Raw genomic sequence first — 13383 nt, 5'->3', positions numbered from 1 at the left:
TTTTGTTTGTTTCTTTGTTTGTTTTGAGACTAAAAGCACATGGTTAGGTTGTATTGAGCTTTTGCTTTTATTTCTTTTTTCTTTTTGTTTTGTTTTGTATATTCTGGATTTGTTAAAATTGATGAATTAAGCAGTTAAATCGATGTTTTCTCAAGATTGCAAATTCTTATAATCAGTATTTATTCACTTGACAGTCCATTTACTTACCAGACTACAATGCGAAACAATACAGTGAAAGGAAAGTTTCAGAAAGAATCAGAGGAATCATTCTAAAGAGCTCATTGTTTAGGTTGTTGAAGTGTTTTTCCCTCTTTTCTGACTTTTTTGTCACATTACGAGGGGTAAAACAGTGGTGTTCAGAAAATGCTTACATTAACAGATTGGAGGTAGGAGATGGGACAAGGGGATATTAACTGAGAACAGGTCTGCACCATATGGTAATAGCTGCAAAATAAACAATGACCTTTGTTGGGTGCAGTATTACTGGATTATTCCCTGAAACAATTTAATAAATACATTGTTTAATCAGATGATATTTCTGGTGTATTATGTTTTTTTCTCTCGGTGTCCAGGACAAAATGACAAGTACTTAATACTAAAAAGAAGACAAGTAAACTGACATCAACAAATTCCAAGCAATTGATTTCATTGAATTCAGTGAGTTTTGGAAGAGAGGTGGAAATAATGTAAAGTGATCTTAATTTAAAGAGAGTATGAGAAAGTCAAGGATGTAGTTTAAAGGAACGTCTTTTGGTATGTCTTTCACATTTTGTTTGGCTAGTGATGAACTTTAATATCTGTTTCATTATGTAGGAGGTTAGTGTTTAATGTTTTTATCTGAAATTATTAATGCTGAATGTCTAAATGGTGATTTTGTATGAAAAGTTGAAAATTCTGTGTCCTTTCTCTTGGAATCATAGAATATCCCAAGTTGGAAGGGTCCCTCAGGAATCACAGAGTCCAACTCCTTGCTCTGCATGGGACCACCCAAAAACCAGACCAGGTGTGAGACCACTGTCCAGGTGCTTCTTGAACTCCAGCAGGCTATTACCACTTTCCAGGGAAGCCTGTTACAGTGCCCAACCCCTAATACCCAGCCTGAACCTCCCTTGTCATACTTAATGTTGAATATCATTCTACTTTATAAACACGGAGGGTTAGGGTTCATTAGTCATATCCTTCACTATTCAGTACAGAATAAGTGATTTTTCCTGCATCTAATCTACAAAACCCAACCTGTTGGGTAAATATTCAGGCCTTGCAGATCACCTTAATTTTTCACCTGTATTTGAAAACATGTGCATTTCAAACATGCATGACTACCTGACTTTCTAGGACATATTGCAACATCTTATTTTTGTTAAGCCTTTAAACCAAGCAATGAATCTGAATTTCAAAACAGAGTAGAACAGCAGAGCAACGAAAATTTTCCTGGTGCAATCATCCACACACAACAATTCCAATTCATCTGCTCTTACAAATGGGTAAGATGCATTTGGAACAGTGAAGAAGGTAGACAAAAGTGTTGTCATTTTCCTTTCTCTACTTGATTCTCCTCGTACCGATTCATGGGAAAAATTCTAAGGCAAAAAGCCCTAAGAGGGAAAAATATATCAAAAGCTTTTTCATTAATGACACATATCTTAGAAAATAAATATTAAGGGAATGTTAACTTTCAGTTATTGTATCTTATCTGTTTGATAACTGAACATTTGATTTTAAAGTTTGCATAAGGTATCACTCAAGCAACTTATTCTCATTCTTTAGAAGAAAGATAGCAATTGCTGATTTACATGTATACATTTTTTTTTTTTTTTTTTTTTTGCCAGGATCCAAAAATGCCTTATGAACTGCCTTGGAAACTGCTCAAGTTACTTTCCAGGGGAATTCTGTTCTCCTTTGCAGCTCTTTCATTGAATTACTTAAGTATTTTTTAGAAATATGTATACATAGAAATACACACACATACACATACAAGCTTGGAACGGAAGTATACAATACAAAGCTGCTTAAAATCTATGGTTAAAGCATTGGAAAAAGTACCAATATACAAGGCTATTTCTGTCAAAATCATACAAACTGGAAGACCACCATAAAAATGAGAGAAATGGGAACCTCCCCTCTCCTTTAAAATAACTCCTCCCCCCCACCCCCCCCCTTAAAATCCCTTCAATTCTGTTGTTGCACAGCAGTTATAGGATAATAAGAGATTTTTTTTTTCATATTATGCATATGAATTAATATGTTTGGAAGACATGTAGCTGCATTAGCAGATAGCTTTATCTAGGATTCTGTTAGCAAATAGTTGGACAATACAAGGTCTGTAGAGCAAAATGGTTGGTGTTAAAGCTCTGATGACCGCCTTTACAAAGGTTTACTTCAGATTAGCTCCTGCTGTTCTTGTGAACCAAATACCCATCAGTGACTGGAAAAAGCTCCTGCTGTTCTTGTGAACCAAATACCCATCAGTGACTGGAAAAAATATTCCAGAATAGTGTAATTCAAAATGAATATAAGTTATCTGTTCTGAGCTCATCCCATGATCCTAACTAGACCATAGCAACGAGTTAATGAATCATCCAAAAATGTTAAAGGCTACATATTCATTAGGTGATATTATCAATGTTTGCGAGTTCATCCTCCTCTTAGATCTTCTTTTTAGAAAAGTTATGGAATTTTACTTCCAGGTACATTATTTATACATAACTCTAAGTTCAATGTAGAAGGAAGAATGCACATAAAGTTCCTTTCAAATTAGTGTTTTTTTTTTTCCCTTTTAATTATTATTTTTTCTCTCTTTTTTTGTTTGTATTGTCTAAGTTAACTTACTGGTTCATTATTGAAGTAGATAAAACAAGTGATTGTCTTCCTATATTCATGTATTGAACCCTGGTTAAAACCAAAACAAAACAACCAAACAACAACAACAAAAAATAAAAAAAAGTAACATTTCATGATTATGTCTGAGACATGGAATTTGCAGTGCTCTAAGGAGGCTGAAAAAAGCCAAGTAAAATATTAATTTGCAACACAGTGATTATGCCATCACTCCATCCTTATGAACAAACTGAGATCTAATCTATAGTAAAAACTAGACTCAGAAGAAATTAAAACTCCCAAAGCTGTCTTTTTGTCATTTTGAAAAACAACCACATCATGCCTTTGCAAAATGCACCTGATTAACAAAAGCAGTGAGAGTCTAAAGAGACAATTTCTACTGAAAAAGCTTTAACATTTCTCAAACTGATCTATATTAATATCTATGTATAAGAAACATGTTAACTTGAGCAGGATTTGTGAATCTGTTCCTGAAGTATGTTTAACAAGTGTAGGTGAGTCTAAAAGTTAGAAAGATGCAAAAAAATAAGAAATTCAGGAATGGTCATTCTGTGAAGCCTGTGGAAGAAAGAAATCCTTGTATGCTACAGATCTGTTTCTTGTGGGAGAAGTCCCGTAAGTTTACGTGTATAAGTAGCACAACGAATAACTGTTCAGGTCATATTGCAGAGTTGTTTGCTCAGTGGAAGAAAAAGCAACTGTTTTCAAAACAAAACAAAACACAACAAACAAATAAAAAAAAACCCTTTTGTCAAAACACAGACTCTACCCATCTGACAATTGTAGTTAGTCTGGCCAAAAATTTTTAAAGTTATTAGATGAGGAGAGCTGCCATACAGAAAGTAACTTCTAAGTTTAGTCTGACTACACATCCTTGGTCACCTGAGGAAACTAAGACATAAATCAAATTTGGAATTGAAATTATAAATCAGTATTTCCTTTGGAAATAATAAATAAATAAATATATAAGAATTCTAAGACTTCATTAAAATTAGATTTGAAGATAACCGCTATGAAACTGTGGGTCTGTTGGAGACAAATTTTTAACCAGGTTCAACACTGGACCACACAGTGTTGATTTGGAAAACCCTGCTTAGAAACCGTTGAAGTCTCTGTTGTGCCTCCACAACCTCAGTTCTAACTTTCAAATACCTGAAGCTGTGTGATCTCTGGGTGTATAGGAACCTGAATGTTAAGATTAACACACTAAATTGGATCAAGTTCTGTTGAAAGTTATCCTTATGTCATTGTAACTGGTACTCTAGGACAAAATGTTTTGCTTTTAGTGACCTTTTTTTCATGGACAATTATGTACTCTTCTGTAGAAAACATCATTCTAGAGTAACAAATTTATTTGTTCTCCTCAGCAGTGATTCATTACTAAAACTTTCCTTAACAAATTAGACAGATAATATTACTGGATAGTTCTTAAGTGATTGTACAGTGATATACACATGATGTCCTACCTTTAATACTTAATCAATTTAAATTCAGATAATTTACTTGAAGAGCAATAACTGATAAATTGGAAGTGTCAGAGGATGTACAAAATTCATAAAACAGGAAAATAATCAGATGTTGTATGGTATGATGGTAGTTACAGAAGATAATAATTCTCAGCTTCATCCATCTCATTTAACAATGTTCTTTTAAAGGTCAGAAATAGATTGAGGCCTGTGCTAAAATGTACTATTTCACAGGCAAAGTGGCTACCTGCCAAATGAGGATCTGAATTCAAGATATATATTATCCATGAGGTTTGAGGCTTACAATTATTCACACCATAAAAGGATTAAGTAAATTAATATCCACTGATTTTCCATGAGCTCGTTTAAAACATACTTTGATTCACTTCTTTTTTACAGAGAAAAATTAAAACATTTAAGCACTATGCAGTTTGACAGTTTTACATGCTATTTCTGTCTGGCAATTCACATGATGTAGTTTAAGTGTAAAAAATTTCCTGTATTTTTTAAAATTCTTTATTCTTTATATATTAGACATTGTAAAAAGTGGTGTGTGTGTGTATGTGTGTGTGTGTATGTTCATGTGTCTTTTAATAATTTCACTTTTTATTGCTTCATTTTTTTGAGAAAAAAAAAAAAAGGTTCCACTTCAAAAGAAGTTCAGAAAAAGTTCAGAAATGAACTTTTTTTTTTCATGAAATCTCACACTTTTCTTTGTCACTTTAGACAGCTTTGTGAAACTGAAGACAATGATTTTTAATTCCTTCCTTCCTTCCTTCCTTCCTTCCTTCCTTCCTTCCTTCCTTCCTTCCTTCCTTCCTTCCTTCCTTCCTTCCTTCCTTCCTTCCTTCCTTTCCTTCCTTCCTTCCTTCCTTCCTTCCTTCCTTCCTTCCTTCCTTCCTTCCTTCCTTCCTTCCTTCCTTCCTTCCTTCCTTCCTTCCTTCCTTCCTTCCTTCCTTCCTTCCTTCCTTCCTTCCTTCCTTCCTTCCTTCCTTCCTTCCTTCCTTCCTTCCTTCCTTCCTTCCTTCCTTCCTTCCTTCCTTCCTTCCTTCCTTCCTTCCTTCCTTCCTTCCTTCCTTCCTTCCTTCCTTCCTTCCTTCCTTCCTTCCTTCCTTCCTTCCTTCCTTCCTTCCTTCCTTCCTTCCTTCCTTCCTTCCTTCCTTCCTTCCTTCCTTCCTTCCTTCCTTCCTTCCTTCCTTCCTTCCTTCCTTCCTTCCTTCCTTCCTTCCTTCCTTCCTTCCTTCCTTTTCCTTCCTTCCTTCCTTCCTTCCTTCCTTCCTTCCTTCCTTCCTTCCTTCCTTCCTTCCTTCCTTCCTTCCTTCCTTCCTTCCTTCCTTCCTTCCTTCCTTCCTTCCTTCCCTCCCTCCTACCCTCCTACTCTCCTTCATTCTTTCTGCCCTTCTTTCTGTCCTTCTTTCCTTCTTTCCCTGAATAATAAGTTGGTGTTTGCACTGAAACTCTGAAGAATCCTGAAGAGGATGAAATTTTCTCTCACGGAATCAAAGAATGCTTTGGGTTGGAATAGACCCAAAAGATCCTGGCGTTTTAAAGGAGATCAAGGTTAAAATTTTTGAACCACTGACTACAGGTTGTAAACTCTTCTTTAAATAGTGGTTGTAGGGGTGGTATTCTGAAAAAAAGGTAATATTATTTTGTGAACTGATGTGTCTCACATACCTGATGGGGTGCTTTGAGGGAATCAGTGAGTGTATGAGTCAATCGATGAGTGAGAGACTTTTTTTTTTCTTTTTCCAAAATTTATTTCAGCTATATTCTTTACAAAAACACCTCAGATAAACCAATCTGTCACAGGATAAAAGAAGAACACGTTCAGATGGATAAATAATAATTGCTTATGAAAAAGTAAACAAATTTTGAAGTAGTTGAACAGTGGAGGCACACATTAATAGGAGATAGTGGCCATGCTGTTCAACTTATTCACCTAAATACTGAGGTGCTTGATAAATAAATAATATGGTCAGGTTAGCAAAAACAGAACTGTACTGCAAAATATCAAAATATCTTTGGTGCTGAATGACTGAGAAACAAGTGGAAGATGAAATAAAACTGCAGATAAATGTAAAGCAATTGCACTATGAAAATCTCATTTCATAAGAGTCATATCACTGATAAAACTAAGATAATGATAGGTTTTATCAAGAAATGATAGAGAAAAAGAGAGAATATACTGTTGTATTTTATAATGCAACTTGAACATTCAGCAAAATCCTCACAGTGCACAATTAACTTACTAGGTGTTAGAGATTATAGACTCTTACACAAGCTCAGAAAGCAACAAACTTTTGTGGAAGAGAAAACACGAATGCAAATACAGACTAGAATAGATCTCTGGTGTGTAATTACTTCATCATCCTGTTCAAAAACTGGACTATTGTTAAGTCAATCACATTTACTATACTAGTTAATTGTTGATGCTCATTATAATATGCTTATATATTATGCTTATTATTATTATTATGCTTATTATTATTATTATTATGCTTATTATAATAGTCATACTGTATATATGTTAATATATAATTGTTATATTGTACTGTGAATATATATTATGGCCCTGGTTAATTTGCCTGTTAGGAGCCCACTGCTGGGTGTCAAGGCATTGATCTGAGCCTAGAGGACTAGGTAGTTTTCATTCCACCTAATGGTTTTTACTTTCAGTTCATACCACCTCCACTTCCAAGTGAGAATGCAATGGAAGACTGACAAAGCCATTACTAATCATGGTGTATTTCACCCACCACTATTTTTCATCACCACAGCCAGCAATTTTATCACAAAAGCTGAACGGTGCAGTTGGGAGCGATGTGTGGCTGACAATTGTGTTGGTTGTTTCTGATTATCTTACTGTGTTGATGTGATTGGAAATGGTTCTAAGAAGCCAGAGCTGGGATCTTTCAAGGAGTGAGATGAACTGGACAGTAGTTCTTTAGATACTTGTCTTTGCTTCCCTTAGTGGTAACATTTTCAGTCATCATGGGCTTTGTGTTGGTTGACCTTGGCTGGTCACTGGGTGCCCACCAAGCTTCACTCACCTCACACTTCTCAGTAAGACAAAGGGAGAAAATAAGATGGAACAAACAAACAAACAAACAAACAAACAAACAAAAATAATTGGTCAAGATAAAAGCAGCTTAATGAAAAAAAATAAATCTTATCTTCTATTTATCGTCAGTAGGTTCAAACACTTCCTGGGAAGCAAAGTCTCAGGATACATAAGAGTTGCTTTGGAAGACACTCCTTATTAATGAATGTCTGCCCTCCCTTTATTCTTCTTTTCCCCAGTTTTAATTGCTGAGAGTGATGTCTTATGGTATGGAGTATCTACCTGGTCAGTTTGGCTCCTGGCTGTGTCCTATCCCACTGTCTTTCCCATCCCCAACACGAGGGGGGTCTGCAGGTACAGCTTTGATGTTGTGAGAGCATGGCTCAGCAATAGCGAAAACATTAAAGTATTATCAACACTGTGTTCTTTTAGCACACTTAGGTGAAATCCATCTGGCCTACGAATCTGAACACAACTAGCTTGTGTACATAGCTTCTATCCTGTTCCTCTTTGGTTAGGGCTATTCAATTCAGAATTACCAACATCAGCCTAGCCATGCACCCATGACAACGCTGACATGGCTGTTTCTTACCATATCCTTCTCAGCTTCTCCCCTGCTATAATATATATACATATATATGCATATATATATACGTTATAAACACTTCTTAATTTTGGTTAAAAAGATTGTCCTTTAAAAAAATAAGAGACATAAGCTTTCTACCACTTAACAAGAAATTTTAAAATTGCTGCTGAATTTTAAACTTGTTACAAGTTTAAAAATAAGCCTTCAGCAATTACTATCACATGTCAAATATGCACTTTTTCCATTATCAGGCCAGATTATCATTTCCTAATTGTTGTAGAGACCGTGAAGTTTCATAGGTTTCAGTCCGTTAATAGAAGCCAAAAGTCTACATTGAAAAAATACTGAACAGGCAAATATTTCTGAAAGTATAACTGCTCAGCATACAGAAGAAATCACTACTTAAACAAGCTATTGAGATATACACACACAAAATAAAATGTAATACAGTTCTCTCAGTATGGAAATTCAGTTCCTAACAGTCACATTTGTACTAAGTTAAATTGGTAAATATATTATTATACTCTGGATGAACAGACACTCTCACAAATATTACGAAGAGACTACTAAAAGATCCAGTCAATCTTTTAATGGACTGGGATAACAAAAAGATATACAAACCATGACTGGCTGAGCCAAGTGCCTCCATTTCATCTTTTTCTCCACAGTGTTTTGAAGACCATATTTTTGAAAATAAGCAGTTAGAAGTCAGACAATATTTACTCTGTAATACAGTAGATGTCTACTCAGCTGTGAGATACAGGCAGTAAGGAAAGTGCTCTGAGGATACAACAAATATGATGTTCTTCAGTTGAGGATGGACTTTTTCTTTGTCACTTATGTCACTGATGAAAAAAGAAGAGAGATAGAGAGGGAAAGTTTACCTCTTACTGCCTTTTTCACTGCTATGCCATTTTCAGAGGAGGAGAATATGCATTTGAGAAAAATCTGGAGCTTAACCATCTGTCCAAATCATCAGACCTAAAAACAAGAAATGATGTTAAACCTTGTGCAAAAATAAACCTTCCCTGCTGAAGGCCAAAAGACTTATTTGTTGCTTTGTTTGGATGTTTTGTTCCCAACCAATCAGACATCTTTTCTTCATCCAATAATAAATAAATAAATAAATAAAATGTTAGAAAGAACACCAAACAAACAAACACAACAATTTATTAATATGTGTAAGACAAAATTTGGCTGGAGCCAGGGAACACCGTACAACCTGAGTTATGTTCCGAAAGCTTGTATAGTTTCTTCTTGTGTTTATATTAACTCTGGATCTCAAGGGTCCTTCTCTGGGGGACCACAGCCATTCCATCTCTAACATTTTGGGATAGTTTGGAGCTGTATAACCTACAAATTTCCATTAAAGTACCATTTAATTCCAGGACTTAATCTTTCATATAAGTTTAGTGGCATCTTTTGTTAGCCGTTTATTTTTACTTCATCTCTCACTTGGCAATAAATGGCAGAAATGTCACTTCCATAATAAAATGTAGAAGTATAAAGTCAGCACATATTTTTTATGAGTCCTGCTGCTTGAGTATTGTGGTCAGAATTTATACTACTGAGGGCATCAGTCTTTCATGTGAAGCATTGGAAATGTGAAACCTTATCATATATAAATATGATCTTCAATATCTAACTGATTATGAGGATGAACTCATTTGACAATAAAACTTAAGTAACTGCAGAAACATTTATTAAAGATGTAGCTCACCAGCTCCCTGGTTCTTTTGTGTCTAAATTATATTTAATATAACTTTTACAGGACCATATTGAAGATCATTAGAAATAAGCATTTGTCTGGGATGATATAGAACTAGTTCAGAGATTTAAAAAAAATAAAATAATTCTTCCCATATATAAGAATGAGAACAGCTGTTTATTTTTTCTGTGCATGAAGTGAAGGAGAGTTCTTAGATGAAAGCATTATTACTTAACAGTTTGAACAGAAAATCAAAATCCCTCCTTTGACTCATCATTTCATGTCTTTTCAGATTGTAAGTGTATATTTAAATACTGTAATTTGTAATCTAAGACAAAAATATTTCTAACTTTAAATATTTAGGGCATTTCAATCATCACAGAATGCCATTAATTGTAGGTGCTTAACTGAACAATTGCCAGATACATTAGATAATCTGGATATGCAGTGGAAAGAAGCATTTGCCATAATTTACACTCCTAGCCTTCAGCTTCTTGATTTAATCTGATTTTTGAGTATTTTGGGCCATAAAGAGTCTAAACATGATGATAGTGTAATATAAAAACAAAGTATGGTTGAAAAATTGCTACTGCAGACATGGGCATTTTTGCAGAAGTGGACTTTTTAAGGTATGCAAAGATATTTGAGTGTCTTTTTATGTTAGGCTTTCTCCCTTTATGCTGAAAGAGTATTGCTAAATAAACACTTCTTCCTGGAACATGATGACAGTCACAGCACTGTAAATAACAAGAGGAATGAAATGTCCCAAGACAATATGTTGCAAAACACTTTTTAGAGTTAGAACATGGGAATGAGAGAAATCTAGATTTTGTGTGTTGAAAAATAAGTCATTGGAAGCTTGTTATGAGGCCAAAGCACATGTGGTAATAGCTTCTGCAAACTCACAGCTGTGTGACTTCATCCTATTCACAAACAAGGAACTATTTTATATTTTTATGCTAATTTTATTTTAATAAAAATATGAGACACTAATTTTATAATTTGAAGCTCTAGATGGAAATATTTTAAAGACCCTTAAAAAGACACATGCAAAAAATACTCCACAATCCTCTGAGAGTCAGTTGTGCAACTTACTAGATTTACTGAAAATCTAGAAAGTATAAAAAATTCCAGAAACTTGATCTCATTAAGCTTAAAGCAGTAGGCAAAACCCTTGGTAATGTTAGTAGTAATGATTATGCTATGTTTAAGTCCCTAGTGATAGGAAAATGAATCTTCTGTGCATTGTAGGAAAATTACTGTTCCTGGTCCTCTTTACTCATGTACTAGCTAGCAAATGTTTGTTCACTGATATGAGCCATTTTCTTGACATCAGTTCTCTGAAACTTAGAGTTCTAGGTTGATAACAAGGATATAACCTTTTGCTAACCCTCTTTTCTTATCTGTTTTGTTAGATGTGATTAATGAAGACTGCAGTCTATTGCTTTCTTTCTTCTAATAGCTATAGTTAATAGCAATTTCATGCCCTTAGTATTTTGACCTGAGGAGCCTATCACAAATAGAAAGACTTCAAGACGGTAAGGTGATTTTTTTTTCTTCACGTTAAGTAGAAGAATAAATGTTTCTTAGAGTTGAAAACCTTGAACTTCTAATCTAAAAAGAACCGAAAATCTCTAGCTTCATTTTTCTTTTATTAAGAAACTCCACAGATGTAATTATGTACAACAGGTGAATGTGAATGGAAAGAATGGTGCACAGAGGACTGAAGTGTTGGAATTCTGTTCTGCTCTGCCCAAACAACTTCCATTGAAGACACTAATTTTTATATTAGTTATTCTGATACCTTTACAAAACCTTTGTTAATTTACAGTAAACTTAATGTATTTAATCTCTCTCAAAACCAAAACAAAACAATCAAACAAATAAACAAAAAAACCACAACATGCTATTTACATAATATCCTTCTGACTTCAGAAATTAGCTAATCTTATACAACCCTTGGTAGAAGGAACACTGTCTCTTTAGACTGAAGGTGTTAGGCAGTTGCATAATATAAACTAGAGACTAAATGGAACACAGTGCAAGATGGAGGCCCACTATAAATTATCATAGAGTCATAGGAACATAAATCGTAAAGTCATATAATCATAGAATGGCTCAGACCCTAAAGCGACTGGTCACAAGTTTTGCTGGTGTTGGGGTCCATCCTCTTTAATGATTTATTGATGGTTTGTATGAGGGAATTGAGTGCACCCTCAGTATTTTTGCAGACAACACCAAGTTGGGGGAAAATGTCATTCTGCTGGAGGGTGGGAAGGCTCTGCAGAGGGGCCTGGACAGGTTGGATCAATGGACAGAGGTCACTGGGATGAAGCTCAACATGGCTAAGTGTTGGGTCCTCTACTTTGTCCAAAACAATGCTACAGGCTTGGGGCAGAGTGGCTGGAAATATGTGAGGAGGAAAAGGATCTGGGGGTGTTGGTCGATGCTCTCCCGAACATGAGCCAGCAGTGTGCCCAAGTGGCCAAGAAGGCCAATGACATCCTGGCTTGTAACAGGAATAATGTAGCCAGCAGGACCAGGGAGGTGATCGTCCCCTTGTACTCAGCTCTGGTGAGGCTGCACCTCAAGTACTGTGCTCAGTTTTTGGCCCCTCAATACAAGAAAGACATCGAGGCCCTGGAACATGTCCAGAGAAGGGCTACAAAGCTGGTGAAGGGTCTGGAACACTAGTTCTATGAGGAGAGGCTGAGAGAACTGGGGTTGTTTAAGTCTTGAGGAGGCTCAGGGGAGACCTTATTGCTCTCTACAGCTACCTAAGGTGTGAGAAGCTGAGAGTCAGCCTCTTCTCACAGATTACTAGCGATACGACAAGAGGGAATGGCCTCAAGTTGAGGTAGGGGTGGTTTAGTTGGAAATTAAGAGACATTTCTTCTCAGAAAGAGTAGTCAGGCATTGGAATGGGTTGCCTATGGAAGTGGTGGAGTCACCATGCCTGGGGGTGTTTAAGGAAAGGTTGGACATGGTGCTTAGGGACATGGTTTAGTGGGTAATTTTGGTGGTTGGGAGGTGGTTGGAACAGATGATCTTGGAGGTCTTTTCCAAGCTTAATGATTCTACAATTCTATGAATCTGTGATTAAAGATCTAGTTCCAAAGCCTTGCCATGGGCACAGATACCTCCCACCAGACCAGATTGCTCAAAGCCCCATCCAGCCTGGCCCTCAGCACTTGCATGGATGGGACATCCACAACTTCCCTGCTCCCCCTTTTTCCACTCCATCCTCCCTTGTCCCTCCCCTCTTCCTCCCTCAAACCTGTACCCCCAAACATTTCTCTGCAGGGCTGTATTCTATCCACTCTTTGCACAGCTTGTATTTGAAGTTGTATATGTTATAATACTGCCTTATCCAGAGAAAGTTTGAAAATAACATTCAAGTCAAACATATGGATCAAAATGAGAATGTAAGTTTAATGATTTGTAGGTTTATGTGTTTTATATATATATATATATATATATTCTTTTTCAGTTAAAATCTATCCCATGTCTACATTTTTTTTAACTTGATGAATTGAAATGTGAACTGAAGTTTTGATTATTAGGCTCAAGAATATTGCTGTGACTATGATTAATTCAATGAAATCTTTACTACTCATGTATGTAAGTGTTTGAATATGGCTTATATCAGTATTTATATGTTCTAGTAAAACCAGTACAAACTTGATTTTCTTGCAAATTGCTTACATACAAATAGCCACAG

This window comes from Anser anser (assembly GCF_964211835.1).
Source record: "Anser anser genome assembly, chromosome: Z".
Classification (NCBI taxonomy): domain Eukaryota; kingdom Metazoa; phylum Chordata; class Aves; order Anseriformes; family Anatidae; genus Anser; species Anser anser.
This window is presented reverse-complemented; position numbering follows the sequence as displayed.